This window comes from Culicoides brevitarsis, chromosome 2 (genome assembly GCF_036172545.1).
Source record: "Culicoides brevitarsis isolate CSIRO-B50_1 chromosome 2, AGI_CSIRO_Cbre_v1, whole genome shotgun sequence".
NCBI lineage: Eukaryota > Metazoa > Arthropoda > Insecta > Diptera > Ceratopogonidae > Culicoides > Culicoides brevitarsis.
The window spans coordinates 338425-350704 of record NC_087086.1 but is presented as its reverse complement, the minus strand read 5'-3'; positions in this window follow the sequence as shown (position 1 = coordinate 350704).

Here is a 12280-nt window from a genome sequence, read left to right as displayed (position 1 = left end):
AGCGAAATAATGCTTGTTGTTTGGTGTCGTTCCTATTTTATATTGATGAAGTATATTTATAAAATGATTTGCATTAAAAATTTAACACAGAGAGCAATAAAACATTTTGATGTAAGAGAAGAGAGATTTTTTTTCGCTTAACGCTCCAACAAACTTTTGATGTTTATTAGTTGTTCTCGAGAGGCGTTAATTTAGGCGTTAAGCAAATCATCAACTTTTCTTTTTTGACAGATGTTTTGTGCTGAAAAAGAGGCTTCATCATGTTTTACAAAAATTTCAATATTTTTTGCGTCAGCGAAGCTAAAAAATATACAAATTTATATAAATATGCATTTTTCTTTTTTGATTTACAGAAATTTTCAATTCAATTCACACAATTTAAAGTAAAAGCGAGTGATCCATAAAAAAGTTAGACGATGCTCATCAATTAAATCTTTTGACCAATAAACACATCAATTACATTCATAAATGAGTTTAATGAAAAGTCGCCTGTTTATGTGCATTTTCAAGTCTTTTACTTCTCCGCAAAAAAAGTAAAAGAATCTTTTTGAAGAAAAATGTGTTGAAAAGTGTTATAAAATAAAATATTTCTCTCATTTAATACTCTTAAAATTTATAATAAAATACTACTGTATTAAACAGTAGAATAAAACAGACCGATGAAATTTTCTATTTTATGTCTTTGTTTATATATCTTTTTGTATCACAAAATCTCTGTAAATACAAAATACACACACAGACACATAACGTATTCAAGACCCTTCTAGAAGATTAAAAATATTTTTCATTTACACTCATTGCACTTTATAAAACTATTTTATTTTGAGACAAGTTTTCTGCCGAACGAACGTGTGACCATCAGAGTTGTGTGTGTTGATGCACCAAAACGTACAAAACTTTTAATAAAATAAAAGTTGTATTTTCGTAACCATACGGGCTTCTCTTGGTCTGCTACGGGCTTCAGAATGAAAAATACAACCAAACCTTCCAAATAAGATGAAAAAATAAAATAATCGGAAAAAATGTATTAAAAAAGTTTTTTCAAATATTTCAATTTATGTGTGTCATATGATGCCGACTACTCATTACTTCTTGTGAGAGGAAACTTTTGAAAAAAAGGAAAGAATTATTAGAAATCACTTACGAGAATAGTTTTTTTTTTGGTATTCACTTTCGTACTAAAATAATAAAATAACGTTTTTTAAGTTGAAAATTTTCTTTTAACGGAAGAACTTTTTCTGGTCTGTATATATCTTTTCTTTTATTTATACAAAAAATGTGTTTTCAAAAGAAGTCCGTTTACACGACGACTTGTAGAAAACAATAAGAAAAAGCGACAAAAAATCATAATAAATGGATCTCTAAAATTGTGTAAATTGTTTTCAACTTCTTTCATCCCATTTTTTTGCTTGTCGTGTTTTGTTGGCGCACATAGAGAGAATTAAAAATATAAAATTTTGTTATTATTACCGGATGCAGTTCAGTTGAAATGTTTCTAAATTAAAATGGTATGTACTGAGAAATGCAAGGAAAAACTTTTTTTGTGTGCAATTATTATGATTATTGTTTGTAAATTACTTTTTTCAGTGTGTTTATTTTGTTGTAGTTGTTGAACTTTTTTTTTGTTTTTGTGGATTTTGAGGTTTATTGCTCTATATAGCAAACTAACTTTGTAAAAACCCAATTTAAATTATTTTTGCTCGATCGTATTCCTGCAACAGCTTCAGGCAGTTTGCAATAATGTCGTTCAATACACTTATATTTTCTATTATTATTGATAAAAAGAAGCAATAAGTGTTACTCAATAACGAGAAAAATAAAAGCAAAGTGCAAAACGTCTTGTTTACATTTTTATTCATCGCGCCTTTCTTTTGCTCTCTCACTACAGTGTGTAATAATAATCATTAATGGAAATGACTCGACTTTATTATTTGTCGAAAAGTTTTTTAATTAAAATATTTTCTGTGTTACACAATAATAAAATAAAAAAGTTCATTGTTAAAGAAAATTCTATTAAAACTGCAGTTCACGAGTTTGTTGTGAACTCTTTTTCCATTACAACATAAAAAATTGTATCAAATGGAGGCGACTTGCTAAAAACAAACATGAGAACCAAAAAAAAAAATAAAATTCCATGGACAATAAAACTTTCTTTGCAACATTAAAAAAATATCATAATTTAAAACTCTGGCAAAAATATATGTTGCTTAGGCTTCCTTTCTTTTTCTGTGCCTCTCTTTGTTCATTTCATAAAAATTGCACCATTCTGTAGTAATAATAAGATAATAAAAATAATAAAACAAAAGAATAACGAAAATGCATATTATTAGCATCGTGATACAACCGCATGGGCAGGCAAGAATTTGTTTGTAGTCATACACACAATTTTTGAACACACACACAGAAAACGAAACTCGATGGTTTGTTTTATTTTTATTTTGCAGGCTGTTATCTTTGTGTGTAAAAAATGTGTTTGTATGATAAAATGCTTCGAGTCTGGAGCAGAGCAAGCAAAAAAAAAAATTGCAACTTATTTAAAGCATTTGTTTTGTGTCAGACACAGACTGCAGAGCAAAGGTTTGTTTTTCATTGAAAATTGTCAGTCATAAACGACAACAGTGGATTATTCAAAATTTTTCCAAACGAATAATTTTTTTGAGCATTGGATGAACCGAAAAACAGCTTTAAAGTTATTTTAACTTAACACAAAAGATTCACAGTTGCAATTTTTTAAAATCTTTTTACTTTTTTTTAATTTAAATTCAAACAAAAAAATCATAATCACGGATATTAATATGTTACATGTTAAATAAAAAAAACAATGAATTATGTGAATTTCAAACAAATTAAGATTTATAGTAAAATAATTAAAAAGGATTTCCTCATATTTAAACATAAAATGAATTTCAGTGAAAAAATATACAAACCACAAATATACGCAAGCGAACAAAGAAAAGAGGAGCAGAACATGGAACAACATGACAAAGTGTTAATCTGAGCAAACAAACAAAGAGAGAAGTTATTCAAACAATATTTAAACAAAAGACAGAGTGTTACTTGTTGTTTACAGGTTACAAGGAATTTGTTTGATGTTTGTAGGATTTATATTCGTGAGTTAACAAAGAACGGAAACGGAAAAATATATATTTTCAAAAGGGACGAAAGATCACTTTAAGAATCAATATAATGCTAAAGTTTCACAAAATCGAATTTAATATATCAAAATTGCAAGTAAGATTTAAATGTGCTTTAACAGTCTTGAAAATATGAAATACCTTATTATTATGATAATCAATTTCTGCACACACATCAACACAAGTAATTGAAATACATCACATGAGATGATAATAATATAAAATGGCGCGGATTGCATAACATTAGACACTCCATTTCACATGGATGTGAAAACTTATTTCATATTCACTCATCATCATCATTATTATAAGTACCTATAGTAGCATTTTTGACGTAGCTGTTTCACTATATTGCCATTGTCAAAAACATATGACATAAACCACTTTATAAGAGAGTAGAGAGAGATGATTTTTTCCCTCATGTTCTTTTTTTTTTGTTTTTACCGAATGACAAAAAAAGACAAATATGCAAGTAGTGTGGATAAGGGAGGTCTCAAGTGATTTCGTTGAGCCGGATTTTCATTCAATAAAAGTATAGTATGTGTTTGTGTGTACACACTTACTGCAAAAGTCATTTATCATTTTCATATGCCATGCCACAGAGAGTGTTTCCTCAAGCAAATTCACGAGAGACCTGTTTTTAAGAATAATATTTTTGATGTATGAAATGTTTCTTTTGTAAATCATGCTGGTAGTGTGTTTATCTTTCGAAGGTCCTTAAATGTCACGTACAAGGCAGCCATAGAACACTTCAAAATAGCTCGGGAGCCTCTGATTGATAACTATCAGGTTACCATGCTCCTTTCCTCTCTCGCCGTTCTTTGTCTTATGCCTGATGAATACAAATAATAAAATGGTTTTCATGTTCATAATACATCATCATTCTGATGAATGAAACACACACTATATTTGTGTTTTCTCAGAAAATAGTCGCAGGCACAAAAACTTGCACGATACACGACAAAAGTCAAGAAGCATAAATAATCATTTTCATCAACGTAATAATAATAATAATCTACAAAAGACAGAAAATAGAAAAAGTTCCGTATAAGACAATCATAAAACAGTAATGTGCAGTTGTTGTTTTTGTTGGAGTTTGATGCTGCAATAGAAAAAAAGAAGTTCACGAGAACGAACGAAAATAAAATTATTACATTGAAATTTCTTGACTTTGTGTTGCCTTGCTTGTAGGCTTGCAATGATTGACGGATAAGGAAGAAAACAAGCCATTTTCTGACAAAATGTGTGTTAATGCAGACAAAATGTTTTGATGAGATATATAAGAGGAAATATGAAAATTTTATTCCTCACGGCTTACATATACAGCTCATAAAACCACACCGAGTATGCTTCCAAAAGAAAAGATATGATGCAACATGCAAGCAAACTTACAAAAAATACATGTTCGTTTGTTTTTATCATTATTTTTAAAGGAATTCTCAACAGAATGCACGGGTGAGTGCATCAACAAACATGTTTTGAGTGAAATTTAATTTAATTTACTTGCCTTCATTGTAGAAAGTATGTAAACTGAATTGCGAATAAGTTTTTGTTGCAAAACAGGAGTTCTCAAATTTTCACATAACGAAAGGTAATATTGCTTCATAAACAAAGGACTTTACAAAAAGTGCATAAACCGGCATGCTTCCATCAATTTTTCAGAACGTTCACAATCTTCTGCAACAATTAATTTAAAAGTTTAACTCTGCCACTTATTTCGCTTTAAAATATTATATATATTTTCTTCAACAATCAATTAAACAAGTTTAAAAGTAGTTGAACTAAATTTAAGTACTTTCTCAAACATTTTCATCGAAAAGCAAGTTTCCATTTTAATTACTACATTTTCTTTTTTCGTCTTCGTTCAAATTGTACAAAAGAAAGAAACGATTTCAATATATTCGATAAGAAATTCATTCAAACAAGTACTCTCGCTAAAGTTGTTAATTCATTGCTTTAATAATATCTTAAATTTTAACCTTTCTCCGTCATGGATTTCCCTGAATTAGTAAACGTGAGTAAGTCCAATTAAAATTCAATACAAGTAAAAGTAAGATTATAACATGCAAAAGAGCTTATGTTACACACATACACACACACGTGTCGTTTCATATTAACTTTCTCATAAATCTTCTTCACTTTCAAGTCTAGTCTGTCTCTGACTGTTGCTCATTTCTGCCTTTTGCTTCTACTTGTTGTTGCTCGGCTTACGTATGTTTACCCAAAATTTCAAATTTCAAAATATATATTCCCTGATATATAATGAATGGATTTCTATGGGCTAAAAGTAGTAATCATATTAAAACATCAACATTTCCTCTGACACACAAAACACGAGCAAAGATGCAGAGAGATTGTTACAACAACATAATAACATATTCATTCGTGTACTTCACACACTTAGTAGATGAAAATAACGCTTACACAGGCTTCGTTTGTGTGTCCGTACATCAGGATTATTGTTGTTATAAGAAGCATAAATATTTACATAACTTCGAATATATTAGTATACGATGATCAGAAGAAGAAATTTGGAAAGATTTTTCTAATTCATTTTCTTCAAGTTTCGTTTGTGTGTACACTTGCTTGTTTATTATTTTTATCATAAAAAGTATTAAAAGTTCATAAATCTGACGGTAAAATATTTACTTACCATGTCAGAGAGTTTTCTTCGAGATTTATCATATTTTATATAAATAAAGGATTTTGTATTCCATAATTAAAATATTAAGGTAAATGCACAACTTCTTGTAGCATTAGGTATATTTGAGACTTTTTAATGATGTGTTTGTTTTGTGCTCTTTCCCCTTTTTTATTATCAATATTTTTACCGCAAGTGTAAGTAATGAACTTGACGTGTGCACATGAATAAAAGAATGAAACTTGTTTTGTGCAAAAAAAGTCCATTCTGAATCATAACTCAGACTTACAACATTTAATAGAAAAACAGCTCGACCTGAACGTTCTCATATACTATTTTCCTACATACACGATATCTCCGATACACACGTCCTTTCAACTGCAATAATAATAATTATAAACTGACAAATACCAAACAATATGAGTCTGTTGCCATTTAACATTTTGCTGCTCTTTAAAAAACGTATTTCATCCTGCAAAATGTTGTGTGTACACTTTTTATCTTTTAATTGAATCTCACATTTCTTCATTGTTACTAAATATATGTCGGTTGCATTTGGCATCGCAATCAAGTTTGTTGTTCTACATTTTTTTCTGAATGTTTATTATTATGAAAGCAACAACGACAAAATATGCCTCGAAAAAATGCAGTATTAGCAACGTCACCAACTTTTGATATAAACGACGCATAACAAGACATCCGTTTCTCTTTGAAATAAATCAATATCGATGGTACACGAAAAAATAAAAACCTTAATGGTTTTCTCAGTAATTTTTATCCCTCTCATTTAAAAAGAGCTTTCGTCGGGCAAAAAAAAAAGAATTATCAAAATTAGATCTACATTCACAATGGAAACGCGCATTTACACGAAGCAAAGTTTAATTACATTTTTCATGTCATTCGTGTGCTGTTAGTGATGTATAACTGATGAAAAATGTGTCATTTACCCTCCTTGCCATCTCTCTCACATAAAATATTATAAATTTTTTTGTACTTTGTTTCCCTTTCATAATAATAATGATGATAATGTTATACAGTTATAATAATAGCAACAACACAAAAAAATAAAGTGCTTGTCTATGTACTCCGTGTTCCATCTCTTTCTCGAATATAAGCCGTATCTGATGATGGCGTAATTAGAAATTTTTTATACTATATTTACAACAAGCCTAAATGAGTCACGATGTGAAACAGAATTTTTAACCAGTCTGCAAGCCAACGCAATACATTGCTGTTAACTCAACTTTTTAATAAACCTAATTTGGTAGTAATTATTATGAGAGTGCTGCGCTTTTGGTCAGAGATCGTTGGGGTTTGTGTTAAATTAATGAAAGGTGACAATTTTTGGATAGAGGCTTTGCTTGACAAGCCTTCAAAATAATTAGAGGGGATTTTGTGTCACCCTATGTATTTGAGTTAAACCAAACGAGAAACGAGGAGGAACAACAACAACGTCGAGTAACAAATTAAATGATATTTAAGTAGTCATCATCGTCAAAAAAAAGGATCGTCTCGTAAAAGCTCGAGATATGACGAGGAAGAGAGGAAGAAAATGAAAGAAAATTAAGGGAAAAGCCGTGAAATAAAGATGACGGTTTAATGAACCATATAACTTTAACTACTCTCTACTTAACCACCCCAATGATACATTTTACTTGTATGCCTTCCAGACAACACGTTGCTTCGCTTACCGCTTTCTCTGTGCGTTAAATCCATCTAAAAATAAATAAAAACAAAAAATAGGCGGCAAACACAGCAGGCAAGGAAAACCATCAAAATCTTTTCCTTCTCTCATCTTTTATACATTTAGCGTGTAAACTGTCTGTCATGAAAGGGAAAAAATAACACATTCTAACAGTTTTTTAAACGCTTCTTGAATTGCCTCTCATTAAACTTCACTTTATGATTCCATTTGAAAGCGCGATATTTTACGGTTAAATCGTTAAATGAACAATTTTTTCACACATGCCTGTGATGACAAACATGCTACTGAGCCTTAATTTGTTGCTTCTTTTAATGGCCTATCAGTAAATAAGTAAGTGTTTATGTTTGTAGCCTTTTTTGTTTTTATTCATTTTTTGTGGGGTATTTTAGACCAACAAATTAGATGATCGTAAAATGTGTGTTAGAAAAAAGGTACATTACCAATTTATTTTTAGATATGTATTAGCTTTTTATATCGAATATCCATGTAAATATAACTATTATGACCTGAATTAAAACAAACAAAAAAGAAACAAATTGAAAATGTTCCTTTAACGTGTAATAAATTTGAAAATATGTACTTCCAAATGATTGTCATAACAATACACAAAACACATTTTCTCAAATACAAAATCGTACCTTAGAGAAATTTTGTTGATAATATAATTTGAACAAACACCTTCTCTTTGCCTTATAACGCTCGAACACTTGTCTTTTATCCTCTGAAACCTATAGTTTTATGAATGAATGAAGTCTAAATGTTGCAATAATAATATAAATGTCTCCTTGTAAAACAACTCTTCTCCAATATCTACGTAAAATAATTTCATTTGTTTTGTCATTTTACTCAGAAGGTGTATGTTGTGCTTACATTTATAGCTTATAATAATAGTTATTGTGTATAGTTTTTCAGTCTCAAAGATATTGCTAAAAATATAGAGAAGAAACGAAGGTACTCAGAAAATGCAATCATAAAAGTTTAAGTCTTAAGAAATTGCTTGTGAGAAATTGTATAATGTAATTAAAACTTAATCCAGTCATTTAGAGTCTCTCTCTTTCTCTGTGATAGAAATTAAATAATCTAATTTGTTCGTTATATTCGTGTCGTGTATATTTACGCAAGAATGATTTCCATGGAAAAAGTAAATTTTAGTATTTGCAAGCGTAAAATGGGTTAATTAAATATAATATCTGACAAAATGGTTGAGAAAACTTTTCTTCCTCGTCACTCGGAAAATTTCAACAAGTCAATCAATGGTGAATAAATAAAATTTAAAAAGAACGGCAATGATTGGCAATGTTTATCTTTATCTTTATTACGACTTCAATCAAATCAATTTTACATAAATGAGGTAAATACACATAATAACTGTATATCAATTGAAAAATATTCTTTCATATACTTCAAACATGTTATATTGAGTAATTGGAAATTTTCATGCATTAAAGATGATGTATTCAAACACATTTTCGAACAAAATTTTACTGCAAAAATGAATACCTAAAAATTTTCTCTTGATATTTATGATCGTTAACAAAAATATATTTTTTTAGATATTATTTCAAAATTTTGACTATGAAATTTGGAACGAAAGTTACAACTGAATCGAGTGAAATTTTTGATTTTGCATTAATTACATGTACAATACGATCGTAAACAAAAATTTAACTTTTAAATTATTTCTTGAAATTTTTTAAAAATAATCATAAATATTTTTGAAAACAAAAACTTAGAAAAAAAGTATTTAAAATTGGGAGGCAACAAATTTTACAAAAAACTAGATTTTAAAATGATGACAAACTGAAAACATGTCCTATTAATTGAATCGAAAATTGCCAATAGTACCATCAATTTAACCACTGTAAAAACCGCAAATCTATGATAGACAACATTTGGAAATACACACATGTAAATTTATCGAATGTGTAAATCGGTTTTTGTGGAATAGTTTTTGTCAATGTGAGAAAATATTATTGATTTTTAGCTACAAATACTTTTCAACTCTTAATCCATAATTATAACATTTGTATGTTATAATTCAAAATTAAGCTATCCACAATTTTATTAATTAAAAAACCTTCAATTTCACTAACAAAACAAACAAACCCCCATTCTCTGATCCAATTATTGTGACAATTAATTTAAGCTACATGTCGCTGTAACAATTTCAACAGATTATTAGTTCGAATACCGATGTGCGCATTCAGAGTAAAAATTAAAATAGATGTTTCAATTCTGTGTAAACATTATTAAATATTAATGAGTAAACACTGATAGCCAAGTAGCAAGAGTTCCAAACACACAGATTTTCGGTTTGGGTTTTGTGCTTGTACTCTCGATATAAATTTACAATTTGATTATCTATGCAATGTTTTGATATAATTAAATCGAGAGAATATTACATCCCGGTATTGCAACGAACATGGATGAGTTTTGAATAAATAAAGTGTTTGAACTAACAATAAGTGATTAAACGTTTTGCCACATACATTGGACCAACTTGACTACATACGCGACAAATTGAGACATTACTGAACAAGGTATATAGATATGAGCTTTAATTGTTTGCACAAACCGGAACAATGGATAGATAATAACAATGGCTATAATGTTATTATAACAACAATGATAATTTGATAACAAGAATAGATAGTTGATTAATTGATTATCAAATTATGTGGATATTATTGGAGGAAAATATAAATTAATGATTTGGAAACAGAATACTTCAACAATATTTGATTTACAATTCATCAAAGCTGAAAGCAATAATTAATTAAAAAGGTCGACGTTTTCGATTATTAAATGAAAAATAAATAAATTACGTGAAACATTTATGATAATGGAGATCAGACAAAAAATTTTAGTATTCTATATAACTTCAAAAATTTCTCACATGAGTAAAACGATACAAAAATATCAACAAATCCTATTTAACCCTCAATAAAATCATGTCTGTCTATCTGCAAAAAAAAACTAATAAAAATAAATGAATATGCGAAAAGAAAGCTCCATACACAAATGGCAGAGTAAAACATATGAAGAAGTTTAAAAAAATTCTTACTGTATTGGTTATTCTATGAGGTTTTGTCAAAAAGAATATTTCCAAAAAACCGTGTCTAAACAAACTTTTTGCCTTCGTTCTGTGGTATATACATCATGTCACATTGCTACATATATATTCGCAATAATAATGTACAAGAAAAGGCATGCAGACGACATGACAGAGATAAACTGTTCAATTTAATACAATATTCCTTTACATAAAACTTTTTCCTTTCATCCCACAAAACCCGCATCTGCACACAGAAACAGACACACTTGCGAAACTTCAAATGTATTTATTTTACCGAAAAGTTCGTGCACGAAGATCACGGATATTTTTTCTTCTTACAATTCATTTCTCATTTTTTAGAAATAGAAAAAAGACATGAAATTGCAGGCAAAACGTTACTTTACGTTCAAACCACATCATCATCATCGTCATCACACAGCACAAAACTTATAAAGAGAGTTAGTCATGATTGGGCCCAAACTCGTCCTTTGAGATTAGCCTTTTTCTGCCTCAAATAATAATGATGATGCTTGTCCGCCTCCTTGAGTGTAAGGAACATTTTTATATTCAAATGATAAGGAAAAAGAGAAAATTATTTTCTTTTACTTTTTTATCGTTTTACATTTGTACACGTTTAACGAAAATTAGATACACATACACAGAGTTAAATAAAGGATGTGAACTGAATTTAAGATTATTTGTTAGAAGAAAATATGTTTCTTTTTTTCGATGTAAAATTACAGATGGTACGTCAATTTGTACGGATGAAAGAAGTTGGGTCTCCATTTGTTGATCAAAGAGTTTCATTTCTGAAATAATATATCGTCTTATAAAACTTAGTTAAAACACGAATTTGCTTGTAAGTTATCGCTAATTAATTGCTCGAAAAATCTTTTGAAAGAAAATCTATTATTACTCGAGTGTCCTTCAATTGGGTAGAATATTTTCTTTATTGATCTGCCCCCGTGAAAAGAAGTATTTCAAAGAGAGATTTCTTCAAAGGATGTTTTCGCTCTGAAAATAATGAAAAAATAAAGAAAAACATGCCGTGAAGAAAAAAAGGAAATTAAAAAAGAATTTTAATTAAAACATTTTTTGTTACTAAATGGTTCGATTATATTTTTTTTTCATCAAAAGAAATTTGAAAAGTGCGCAAGAGAATGACAAGAATAAATTTGCCTATTGATGAGATGAAATTGAGTGTTTTTACCTCTTTCGCAATTTTAATGCAAATTATAAGAGTTCGAATAATTGAGTCTCTCTAAAGTAAGAAGCAACTGAACAAAAGTAGTCAACTATAGTTAAAATTATTATTAAAGAGACGATCTTTTTGCATTTTTCTATTTTTATTTAATTTATTTACAAATAGTACAAGTTTATTCCCTTGTTACATTTTTCACATTCTTAAAGGATGAATGTTCTCGTAAGATGGCTCAATTTTTGAACATTCAATATCATCTATAGGTCAGTTGAGCATGAAAAAACTTGTGATGGTACTCAGATGTTGCACCAAAAGTAGTATAACAAGTGAAGCCTTTTGCAATAATAAATAAAATTTATTCATGCATAAAATCTTGAAAAATTGAAAAATTTGCCTTATAGTTGCTTATCATAAACTACTCAACAAGAATATCAAGTGAACATATATGTTTGTTACAGTTCTTTTTTTTTCACAAACAATAAGGAATAATATTTTTGTATGTATGACAACAACAATTTGATAAATGATACAATTCAACGAAATT